General features: G+C 40.0%; 1 pseudogene; it reads right to left on the reverse strand.

Moving 5' to 3' along the window:
- The window catches only part of LOC126236244 (probable multidrug resistance-associated protein lethal(2)03659), a 275573-nt pseudogene that overhangs the window by 116864 nt on the left and 145710 nt on the right, over positions 1-12999 (reverse strand).

Genomic DNA, 12999 nt, shown 5'->3' on the forward strand with positions numbered 1-12999 from the left:
GGCAGAAATTTTCAGCTATCACTTTATATGTACATCAATGCAGTTACTATGTTAAGTAATGATTATCATGTAAATTTTTGAGTGTGTTTTATATAATTATGCTGCCTTCTTTTCCCAGTTTTAAATGTTTGCATCAGAATTGTGCAAAACAACAACAGACTTGTTCATGCACCTTATAGCTGTACATGGTAAAAGTGGCTGATCTAGCTGGCTACAATACTCACCAATATGTTAAGGCTGAAAGTGGATTAGCTGATGCTCGTGGGTTAGGAGGCTTCTCATGTTTCTTACCGGCATCCATTTTATTACTTCAGCTGCATTCTGGAACAAGATAAGTGATCTTTTTAAAAGGAAGTACCAAGTCCCACTGAACATCACAGGAAGTTGTGTGTCAGTTTACAATGAATACAAATTACACAAATAAATCACTTTTTGCTCTGCAAAATTTCCGGAATTTCATTACACAATAACGACTCAATAAAATAGTTTCAACCTAATGCTCTTCATGAGTATGAAAACTGAAGTAGATAATATTCCAGAGAAAATTACTGAAGTATGTTTGAACAATGCAATTAGCAGTAACAGCTGCATTGAAACAGGCACACCTCTTGTGAAAAGTAAAAATATTATTGAATGCAAGATAGAGAAAGTTACACTTACCACATAGCAACAAAGATGGTTGGGGAAACATGCACCTTCAGAACCGTAGGTTCCTTTATTTGCCACCATGGATCAGGAGAAGAGGTGAGTGAGTGAATGAGTTAGTTAACTAAAATAAATGGTTTGAACTTTTAAGATGGTTAAAATGTTTGCTGTGATGGACACACAACAATAACTCTCCATTTCAAATTGTGTAATGCATGTCCAATTAATTAGGCAACTGATGCATAATTTCGAATCCCCATATCCATATCCCTTGTCTTAACAGCTGTGACTTACACCATGGGTTCCATAAGCCACTAAAAATCTTAAAGCGACATTACAGACCACCCAACTACTACTCCTTGAACAATAGAATGAACCACAATACATCATTAAACAAAACAGTGGTTATTTATATCCAAAAAGTTGATATTCGAACACTGTTCTCCATCCTTAATGCAACATATTCGGCTCCAAACACGATTTAAGTTAACTGCTTCATGCTCATCTGATAGCTGTATTATATCAAGTATTCAGCAGATCCTCACACTGAATAAGGGGAAGGGTGCCAGCTGTGTCCTGTATGGTATGCAAAGCTTCTCTTCTTGTGAACTTTGTTTCAGGTGCTGCTGCAGGAATCATAGTAACTCCTAAGCAACCAGTTGGTCACCAGCTTCATGCAAAGAAAAATAAGACTGTCTGAGGTGCCTGCTAATTTCTCCCACATGGCACACTGTAAGCAACTGACCTTAGGTTTCCTGAAATTACCTAAGTTAAATGTCAGAATATTTTCTATGAAAATGGCATACCCGATTTCCTTAATGATATAACCAATTTCCTTCCTCATCCTTCTCCAACATTAAATGTTTTCTATTCCTTCCTCAGTACGTATAGCTTGCTTCATTGGGTCTTTCTTCCCATGACCATTATTTGGCTACTTCAAGCTATTTGAATCATCAGACTTCCGAAAAAAGGTGAGATCAATTTTGGCTGTGTTGGTATAGGTTAAAGGAACAATTTATTTGTGCCACTAAATGCTGCTATTCGGTGCCAATGTGGCAAGTGCGTCAATCAGAACCAACATTGTCTTGGATAGTTCCATAGTTGCTTTACAACTGCAAGCCCATACCTTGTTGTGATCTTCAGTCCAGAGACTAGTTTGATGCAGCTCTCCATGCTACTCTACCCTGTGCAAGCCTCTTCATCCCCGAGTAACACAATAACATATTCCTCATTATTGCTTCAGTTAACCCAATGCTAAGTTGTCCTGTCATACCTTCAAGTGAGCAGCAGTAACGTAAAATAACATGCATGCTAGGTGAGAAAAAATGTTCGATCCGTGCAAGAAAATAGCCCAGATTCCTAGTTAGCGACAGAATTCCACAATGAGGCAGTTGTATACGCGATAAATAGCAATTTAATAAGCAGTTGGCTGTGATATGCTGCAAATACGCTGATAATGCTTCGACTGTGTCACTGTGAAGAAGGACTTTCACGCGGCATGAGAGTGATATAATGAAAGTTTATTTTATTATTTATTTTTTAAATAAACAGTAATTTAGCTAGTATATTTAAGTCTATTTTATCGTTGTTTAATGAAAACTAAGATTAAACTGCAATTTTGCTCATTCTTGTTTACCTGGGAAATATGAAGACAGTTATTCTTTAAATATGTACAAAGTGCGCCGCGCGGCCGGTCATGTTACAAAAATCAGCGTGATCGTTTTAAGGGTTTACAAAAAAGACGGAAGTGAAAGGGAGAATGGAAAAAAAAATAAAAGCCTATCTGAGCCCTTCCCCACAACACGAAGTAAGTTGAAGTGGTAATACCCTAGATGAATCAGAACTCTACAGATAAACTTTCTGATGATAGTGAGGATCGAAGCAAAAAGAATTTTTTTTGTAAACTTGGGCTCTAAAACGCATGCCTACTAGCTATGGGCACTTTTTTATCTTCGCTATTGCGAAGAACACTTTATACTGAACAAGTGCTCGTAGCTCTGTAAGGCATGCATTTTCGAGGCCATGTTTACCGGAATTTTTTCTTGTTTCGGTTCATACTATCTCCTCCCAAAATGGAAAACATAGAGCTTGCAGAAGAAGACACTTGTTTCATTCAAAGATGAAAAAGTGCACATAGCTCTTACGGTACGCATTTCAGAGCCCATGTTTACTGGACTTCTTTCCTCGTTTAGGTCCATATTACCATCTCTAAAAGTTTGTTGGTGGAGTTCCGGTGCACCGTCTATTTTACTGATGTTACTTTTTTGCCACAGTGTTCGCGGCTAATGCTGGCCTACCGATGATCGTAAAATGCTGCGAATACACACAATAGAAGAGACCTATTGCTTTGTCGCTACAGAGCAAAGAAACAGTTTCCTTGTACCACTAAATGCCGCTAGTCAGCTCCATTGTTTGTTTGTGCTCTTGTAGTGGTGTGTGTAGCTGTATGTTGCGTTGCATTTCGAAAAACGCAGTGGACCAAAAAAGAAAGTATTCGAACTTAAAATACTCTATCCGGCAGAAGAGTTCCTCGGAAATGTACGTTGTCAGTTATAAAAATACTAAAATGAAGCAGAACTCCACAGAAAATTGCTGCGGTGCTGGATGAAATTCAGGAATCAAACGAAATAAGGAACACAATCGATAAAGGAAAACAAGATTATGCTTTCTTACATTTATTTGTATTCTGTGCTGTAATGTACTTTATAGCAATGTTTAACTGCAATTATTTTACCGTGCTACAACTCCTGATGAGCTTACTAAGTAATTTGCAAAATCATCACAAATTTCTTTGTGTTTGAAGTTGTCTATCATCTTTTGCATATTGGAAGAACGATGTAATAGGAAAATCGATATCGTAAACACTACAATCCTATTCAAGAGGAAAACTTAACACTACAATGCTATTCACTTTTTACTCCATTTCGAAGCGTGGTGGGTGAAGAACCGCATATTGTCTGGGCAAAGCAGACAGTTTCGTGTTGCAGCTGAATATCCATTTATTAGATTACCTCGACAAGAAATGTCGCGCACAAATGTGAAATCGCAAAGAAAAGAATGGATTTTTATTTTCAGCAAAACTATTCACTTGCTCACACATTTTCAAGTTCTGTAGGCAAATCTGACAAATTGTAGATACTAAGAATGTGTCCGTCCCTCAAACTTCAAGAAATTCCTCTCGCCAGACGAAAGTATAGGTATAATAACGAGTTCGTTGTAGAAGGAAATGCCAATTTAAAAAACTCTGCTCAGTAATTTTGTAACCTTTATGAGACTTTTAAAAAGGTCACTGCATAATAAGCCAACAAGATATGACTTTCATGAAAAGGCCTATACCGGTGTTTATTATTCGCGCAGAGTTGGCACTCGACACTCTGGCTGATGGTGGGAGCGACTGTTAAATGGGAAATGCCTTTATAGTCGCTCCCATCAGCCACCGCGCCGAATGTCAACTTTGCGCGTATAATAAATAGCAAAGAATGTTTAATACATGCAGAGAGAGAGCGAGGATGTTTTAGTTGGGCCACTTTTTTCGCTTAGTGATAGATGGCGCTATAATAGTCACAAACGGATAAGTACGTGGTATCACGTAACATTCCGCTAGTGCGGACGGTATTTGCTTCGTGATACAATACCCGTGTTAAAATGGACCGTTTACCAATTGCGGGAAAGGTCGATATCGTGTTGATGTATGGCTATTGCGATCAAAATGCCCAACGGGCGTGTGCTATGTATGCTGCTCGGTATCCTGGACGACATCATCCAAGTGTCCGGACCGTTCGCCGGACAGTTACGTTATTTAACTCTTTCAGACCTGGTGGTCACAATTGTGTACATAAAGTTTGTTCACTAATAGTTTGCTAACAAGAAATGTCAGGTACATCCAAACCCACTGTACACATTTGTGTATGTTTCTTTTAACCATGCTCCAGCAGCTGTTGCTCTCTTGTGAGCAGTCTGTGAACCACATAGCAAAATATACTCTCTGGCGTTGTCTCTCTGTGGGAAACCATTACTCATTGACTTTATTGCTAAAATAGTCACATTGTGGGTTTTGTTTATGAATGTTTTGTGTGGTTTCCTTCTTTTGGAAACAGACATTCTTTCAGTGGAATTTTCAGCCATTTCATTCAGTACATATTTGTGTTATTATCAGGTAAGATTAATGTGCACATTTGTGTACAACAGGTCCTTAATGGTGTAAAATAGGAAAAATAACCTAAAATGTGCCTCGGCTATATTTGCATGGCTACAGTAGTTGTGTGTGGTAATTTTTCCATTAATTTTAGTACCAGCAGCAAGGAGGAGAATAAGTGACCTGTTCATATGATTTTATTTTATATTGCTGGCTTTTGACTTACAAATATGGATAAGGAATATCTTTCTGTGGAGGAAGATTGGGACTTGATTATGGACATAATTGAAAATGGTGGCGTTTCTGACATTAGTTTGAGTGGAAATGAGGATGACAGTGCTCCACTTATTGAAAGGCAAGCTCCACAAATAGTAAAACGCGTTGGAGCAAATAAAGTTGGCGTGAATGATGTGTGTAGAGACACCAAATCTGAAGTGAAGATGATGGAGAGGTGAAATGAACTTTTTATGCAATGAAAACAACCCAGAATTGAATAACCTGTGTGACAACATAATGGTGACACCTAAAGAATCCATAAAATTGAAATGAAAGCCTCTAAGTACCATTGCATAAACATACAAAGCTCCAAATTTTGAAGAATCTCTCTTGTGTTCTCCAATGCAATACTTCAAAATATATATATACCAGATGATTTGTTCACTAGCATGGCAGCACATACTCATAATTATGCATTACAACGAGGCAAATCCTCATTCAAGTGGACAACTTGGTTTGCATATATTGACTGGCACCTTGAAATTTCTCAGATTATGAATGTATTGGGATACAAGCCTGAAGGGAAATGTGTTTTGGGAAAACATGTCACTAGACAGATTTGTAGAATTATGAACAATTTACATTTGGTGAACAACCTGGAAAAGCCACCTGAAAATAAAGATAAATTTTACAAAGTCAGGCCAATTTACTCAGCCATTCGAAAATGCTGCAGTGAACTTCCTATAGAAGAGAATGTTTGTGTCAGTGAAGGAATTATTCCTTTCACTGGGAAGTTTTAGCAGTATGTCAAGGGGAAACCAATTCCATGGGGAATCAAAAGTCTTCATGTGAAAAGAGTGGAATAGTGTGTGATTACCGTTTGTATCAAGGTGCTACAACTGAACTAAATACCGTGCATACTGTAAAAAATTTGGATTAGGTCCTGCTGTTGGTTGAGAATTTTCTGTCCCACTCTCAAAAGGTAAAGGTCATAAATTATACTTTGACAACTTTTCACATTATCATGTGTTTCAAGTTCTGAAATCTCAACGCATCAATGCAGCAGGTACTGTCCGTCAAAACAGATTTGGAGAGAACTTGCCATTTTCAGATGATAAAACAATAATGAAACAAACCAGAGGTTACTGAGGAGAAATCACTAGTGTTGATGACATTACCATGTGTAAGTGGTTAGACTATAGGCCAGTTGTATTTTGTCCAAACTTTGTTGGTAAAGGCTCAGTGGATGTTGAGTGTTGGGACAAAAAACACCATAAATATGTAAAAGTAGAAAGACCTGAAATATTGAGAAGATATCATGCAGTGGATGGTGTGGAACTATTTGATCAATTGATAAGCTACTACAGAGTTTTCATCACATCTCAAAAATGGCCTTTCCGTATGATTTTTCATGCTGTTGACTTTGCCATCGTGCAAAGATGGTTGGCATACAGAGGAGATGCAGACAACCTGTCCATCCCAAAGAAGAAGAAAATGAACCTTCTTTCCTTTCGTATCAGGGTAGCAGATGGATTGATACTGTGCCAGAAGAAAGTGACTGAAATGAAGAGGGGGCGTTCCGACGTGGTCCCAACTAAATATGGCAATCTTCCTTACAGCGCCAAACGCCCGGTGACTCATCAAAACTGTTTTCAGATAGCCTTTCGAAAAATGGAGTGTTGCCCATCTCCATTCATGGTGCAATGGAGTAACGCATTAACATTAAATGCTGTCATAAAATTGTGCCCGAGATAAACGAGATGGAGCAAGTCTATGATGCACAAGCCATAGCAGGAAATTTATTTGTAAGTGGCTTAAATACTTTGTGGACAAAAACGAAACCGTCGATAATGGGCCATTTTCAGATCGCCCGTGAACAATTATGGGTATCATAAAGCAAACTTATCAGATGCTCCCACAAAATTGGCGCCTATGCCAGAAAGTTGTTTGGGGAATTGAGGAATGGCAAATTCAATGATGAACACTTTGGATAAGCGGCAGATCTGGCCTCGATATGAACAACACATTAACTATCGCTCACTAGGCTAAAAAGTTGGAAACGACTGGAGATTTCTCATTCGCATGACCAAATTAATCTTTTATACAAACCGTCACCACACGGGTTGGCTTAGATGCTACTGGTTCTATTCGGAACAGGGTAGATAACGATCATCAATCGCAGTGCACAGCTGTCTTCATAAAATATTTATTTTACACCTCTAGTACCGTAGCACCAAATTGAGGAGCAAATCTCAAAGGTCATGTAACGTGTCATTACATGAAATTACAACATAAAGTAATAACATATAAAATAAAATGTCTATGAAACCAAAAAAGGACGTGCCATAAGTTTAAGTACACGCAATCAGTAATGTAACTTAGGAATCAGTTTAATTTTTCAAGGAACTCCTCGAAAAAACAGAAGGAGTAACCCATAAGGAAACACTCCAGTTTCGATCTGAAAGCGCATGTGTAACTGCTAGATTTCTAAATTCTTGTGGTAGTTTATTGAAAGTGGATGCAGCAGTATACTGCACATCTTTCTGCAAAAGAGTCAAGGAAGTGGGATCTTTGATTGGATTTCTGGATACTGAGTGAAAGCTGCTAATTCCTGGGAATAAGCTGATATTGTTAACAAGAAACATCAAATTTCTGTGAATATCACTTCGATAGCCTCAAGAACAGGCCACCTATGACAGTTTCAACCATCTTTATAAGCCTTATCAAAATGGTTTATATAGCAGTGGATTCTATTAATGACTTCAATTTGTACCTTCTGTTTGGCTTATTTGATGTCAACATTCAACTAGCTACTTGAATACGTTTCCGCTAAGAAATAAATTGGATTTAAGAAGATGGATAAGTTGGCCTCCTATAAAATCGCTAACTTGTACATATGCTTCTCGCTGATTTCGTATCACGAAAAAGTCGATAACTGACGTAAAATGAATTCGTCTGACTTACAGTAATAAGAAGTACACAAATCGTCAGAAACACTTTCTTAACCTTCATGGATCTTTGCACAGTTCACATTGCCTAGTTCTGAACGCTTTGGTGATCCTGGCGGCAGAAGTATAGCGAGTGCTACTGTCGCAGATAACTGCCAACACGTCACGGCTGTGAGTTTTAATCCAATTTTCCTCCACCTTAGAAGAATTAATATCTGCTGGTATCAGGTTTTTGTCGATATCTCCAGTAAAAATGGGGCAATATGCTGCGAGGCATTTGGGCTGATAACCATTAATTAGCTACACGTCCGTCACAACTGCCCGTCAAATGTCTAGCTGCCGTCCGACGAAGGATGTTCGCTCTACAGCCAACTAAGTATGAACCCTCGTTACAGGCACTACATTACGGCCCGAGAGGGAGCTTAGGTACCAGAAGGCCGGTCTTACGGACAGTTTGTAGAAAATCTCTTTGGTGTGGTCATTTAAAACGTGGATGGCAGAGGAAAAATGACCACGTCTAGTGTGCATTGTGGGATTCGACCTCTGACTTACTGACTTCGGGTTTTTATTCACTACATGACTGTGGACACATGATCATCTGTAACAGAACTGTCATCTTAGACGCAACATCGTTAACCCTTGCCATTTAAAAAAAGAAAAAATGCAAGCAAAGGAATCGTATCCTATTATAACATCAGTACACTTAACTGGATGTTAGCAGACATTCCATGGTTTGACAACGATAGTTTCCCTATGATAGCTTGCTGTTTATCACTTTTACGTTTTGATGCCACATGCCAAGCAGTATCCACAACAGTTGAACATGCAAAAACAAAATGTCATCGAAGCAAGAGGGAAAATAATAATATTTCACTGTGCGAAGTTGAATGAGAGACAAAAAACTAAAGCTGAAAGAAGCCCTCAGAATTATCATGAGTACTATAAAGATTTATTGACACAGGAAAGGAACAACTGTGTTGCAAGGAAACTCAAGGCTTCACAGAACGTTCCTGCTTGTATCTGGGCAGTAATAAACATTTTTACAACACGCAAAGACAAATTCTGAATGGACTATTATTAACCATGAACATGAAGGACCAAATTTAAAATGCAAGCATATTCAATGAGAAACCTACATATAATTTTAAAGGAAATCCTGCTCAGCATAGCATATATCTAGTCTCTCAAACTGCAAGGGAATGATGATCATCATTAGCCCTTTAAAATCCTCCACTTCTGCAGAGCATGATTGCCTCAATATTAACGTACTAAAAGTTTATATACAAAATGTCTCCTCACTTCTGCCTGTAGCAGCAAACAATATGTCACAATTAGGCACCTTCCGAAAGAGATTAAAAATAGCACAGGTAGCACCGATCTTTAAAAAAGGTGACATACAAAACTGAAAATTACAGACCAATTTCAACACTTGCTGTCTTCTTCAAACTAGTTGAAAAGTCATCTATAACAGAATTATAACGTTTCTCAAGCAACACAGTTTAATGTATTAAAATCAAAATATATTACTTAAATGTAAATCAACTGGCATAGCAATTGCTCAGTTAACTGACGAGGTAATAAGTGGTATCAAGAACGAGAAACATGTTGTAGGTATCTACTCAGATCTTGAGAAGCTTTTTATTATGTGAACATTACTGTCCTATTAAACAAGCTATGGCACTTCGGCAGAAGAGGTACTGCTTATAAATATCAATTCAATTCCTACTTGAGTAACCAAAATCAGTTTGTACTCCAAGTGGTGTTCACGAATCTAAAATTACTAATGAGAAACATTGTGAGCCACAGAGCTCAGTCCTGAGATGTCTCTGTGTTTTTCGTATATTCAATACTGCTCTCCAAGCTTCACAGTAGATCTTTATGCAGATGATGCATTCATCAATTACAAAAAGTAATCATTTAATGAACTAGTGATCCAGTCCAATAACGTGGCAAATGAAGTTGTTAAGCACTGCAATGAAGAACACCTAAATGCCAGCACTAGTTTCATGGAGACTTAAAACAGTAGACAGAATGATGAAATTAAATTATACATAGGAAGCAGTCTGAAATGAGATGTGCAAGTTTACCTTTTAGCATGTAATTTATGTAATTATATATGTGCAATCAAGACGATTAGCAAGTTTTGCAAAGATACTGTTGTCGTAAAGAGTGCATACAATGCTTCGTTTTCCACACATCTGAACTTCGGAACAGAATCTCGGGGAGCAACAACCGGAGAAAATCTCTAAAATCTCAAATCATGATAACAGGTATAAAAGACTCATTTCTGGAACTAAGTACACTAACAAAAAAAATAAACGATGCACCGCAAAGGAATTCACCGACTGACTCGGAAATCGGTAGATGCGATGTGGACATGTACAGACAAACAAATAATTTCAAGCCCAGAAAAATTAGACGAGCCTCGCAAACTGAGCAAGTGTATAAGGCGTTGGTCCACCTCTGGCTCGTATGCAAGCAGTTACGCCGTTTGGCACTGACTGTTGTTGGGTGTCGTCCTGAGGGTTACCGCGCCACATTCTGTCCGATTGGCGAGTTAGATAGTCAGAATCCCAAGCTGGTTGGAGAGCCCTGCCCATGATTTTCCAAACATTCTCAGTTACAGAGAGATTCGGCTACCTTGTGAATCCGTAGATTTTCCCAGCGTCATATGTGTATGCTCTTCACGCGTATGCTGCCGGATATGATCATATTCACTGCACGATATTTCGGCGAGACATCTGGCCGCCATCTTCAGGTGCGATCGCCAGTACACAAAAAATGAGCGTATGGCATTGTTGGCCGGGAGGCCCCAACCGGGGAAGTTCGGCCGCCAAGTGCCACATTGGCCGACTTACGTGGAATGATGAAAAGAACACAACACCCAGTCCACGAAAGGAGAAAATCTCCAACCCGGCCGGGAATCGAACCCGGGCCCTCTTGCTTGGGTGAACACGTTACCGCCCAGCTAAGCAGGCGGACGCTGAGTACACAATCACGCCGGACCATTTCCGGCGTGACTGTACTCAGCGATCGCACCTGAAGATAGCGGTCAGATGGATCGCCGAAACAGCGTGCAGTCAAGACGATCGTATCCAGCAGCATACCCGTGAAGAGCATAAACAATTAGGCTACCTTGCTGCCCAAGGTACGGTTTGACAAGCACGAAGACGAACAGTAAAACTCTCGGCGTGTGCGGGCGGGCATTATCTTGCTGAAATGTAAGCCCAGAAGGGCTTGCCATGAAAGGCAACAAAACAGGGTGTAGAATATTGTTGACATACTAAGATGCTGTAAGGCGTTTTGCTATGAAAAGAAGAGGAACCTCAGATCATAATTTCTGGTTTCGGGCCGTATGGCGGGCGGGCGTCCATCAGGCTGGTATCCCACCGCTGTCGTCTCCAGACACGTCTTCGCCGGTAATTGGGGTTCAGTTCGAAACGGGACTCATTACTGAAGACAATTCTACTCCAGTCAATGAGCTCACAGGCTGAAGACTTGTCTGGAGACGCACCAGACAGCGGTCGGATACCACCCTGACTGTAACCTGCCATACGGCCCGAAAACAGGCATGGTGGTATGTGGTGCCATTTCTTTTCATAACAGGACCCCTTGGTTGTCATACACGTTATTGTGATCGTTTCTCAGCTTTAGTTACTAATAATAACTTGATACCAGTGCCTATGAGTTTAATTTGTACACCACAGCACTGAAGATGCTTACTGTGTGATTGAAAATCGATTTTGCTATTTATAAACCATCAATATTATGGCCAACGCTGACCTTCCTTTTAATTTCACATATATGGTCGTTGTACACACAGCACTCCATGGAGCCGCCAATCAATATATATTTGTTGACTCATCCAGGAACGTATGCTCTCTGGTCTTCAATAGTAAACCACACACTGACACAGAAAGTGTCTCTGCAGCGTCTGTCACTAGAGTTGTTTGAGTATCCACGTGACGCTCTCACGCTTACTAAATGAACCTGTAGCAAAACGTGCTGCTCTTCTTTGGGTCTCCTATTTCCTCTACCAGTCCTACCTGGTACGGATCCCATATTGAGAATCAATATTCAAGTAATGGTCGAACGAGGGTTTTGTAAGCCACCTATATTGCTGACGGACTACGTTTTCTAAAGTTTCTCCCTATGAACTTCTGTCTAGCATCTGCCTTCCCTGCTATTAGTTTCATGTAGTCGTTCCACTGCAAATGCCTTCGTACACATACTCTTAGACATCACTCCAATTTGGTATTGTACGATAAAGGGTCTTTATGTATTCGCAATAAGTTGCGTTAGTTTATGGTGAGAGTCAGTCACCATTCCCTTCACCAAGCGTCGATCCTCTGAAGACTTCATACATTTTGCTACAATTTTCTAGCCCCGCGCCTTCCCTCTAGACAACTGCACCATGCGCGAAAAGCCCCGTGTAACTTATGGCCTTATCTACTAGATCATTTATATGCATTGTGAAAAGTAATGATCCTATGAAACACCCTTGGTGTACGCGTGCAGTTACTTTTATATCTGAAGAATTCTCCCCCTTGAGAATTACATGCTGTGTTCTGCCTGCTTCACAAAGCTGATCTGATATTCCGTATGATATTATTTGATCAAGGAACAGTGCGGAGAAGTAAATTCGCCTTATAGCCGAGGAGTTTGCAGTAATTAAAGTAAGAAGGGTATAAACATAATGAACATCAGATGGGCCGACAATAAAACAAAGCGAGAGAAATAATCAGGTCAACAGACGGGTGTGGTCCGGTGAGTGTCCGCTGGTGCTCTGCTGCGGTGGGAGCCGTAACTGTCACAGCAGTCCCAGCCGCCATCCGTTATACTGAAACTGCTGAGGAGGGGAGCAGCACTCTCTATTCATCGGAGCGAGTGGAAGAGGGACGAACAAGACAGCTGACAAATGAGATAAGGTCGAGGGTCCTCCTGACCCAACACGCGGCGGAAGGCCGCCCAATCCCAACCAACATGCCCCCGCCCCGAAAGTAGTTTAAAACGTTGCAAATGAGAATAAAAGTCACTTTCACTGAGAAATAAAAG

This window comes from Schistocerca nitens, chromosome 2, assembly GCF_023898315.1.
Source record: "Schistocerca nitens isolate TAMUIC-IGC-003100 chromosome 2, iqSchNite1.1, whole genome shotgun sequence".
Classification (NCBI taxonomy): domain Eukaryota; kingdom Metazoa; phylum Arthropoda; class Insecta; order Orthoptera; family Acrididae; genus Schistocerca; species Schistocerca nitens.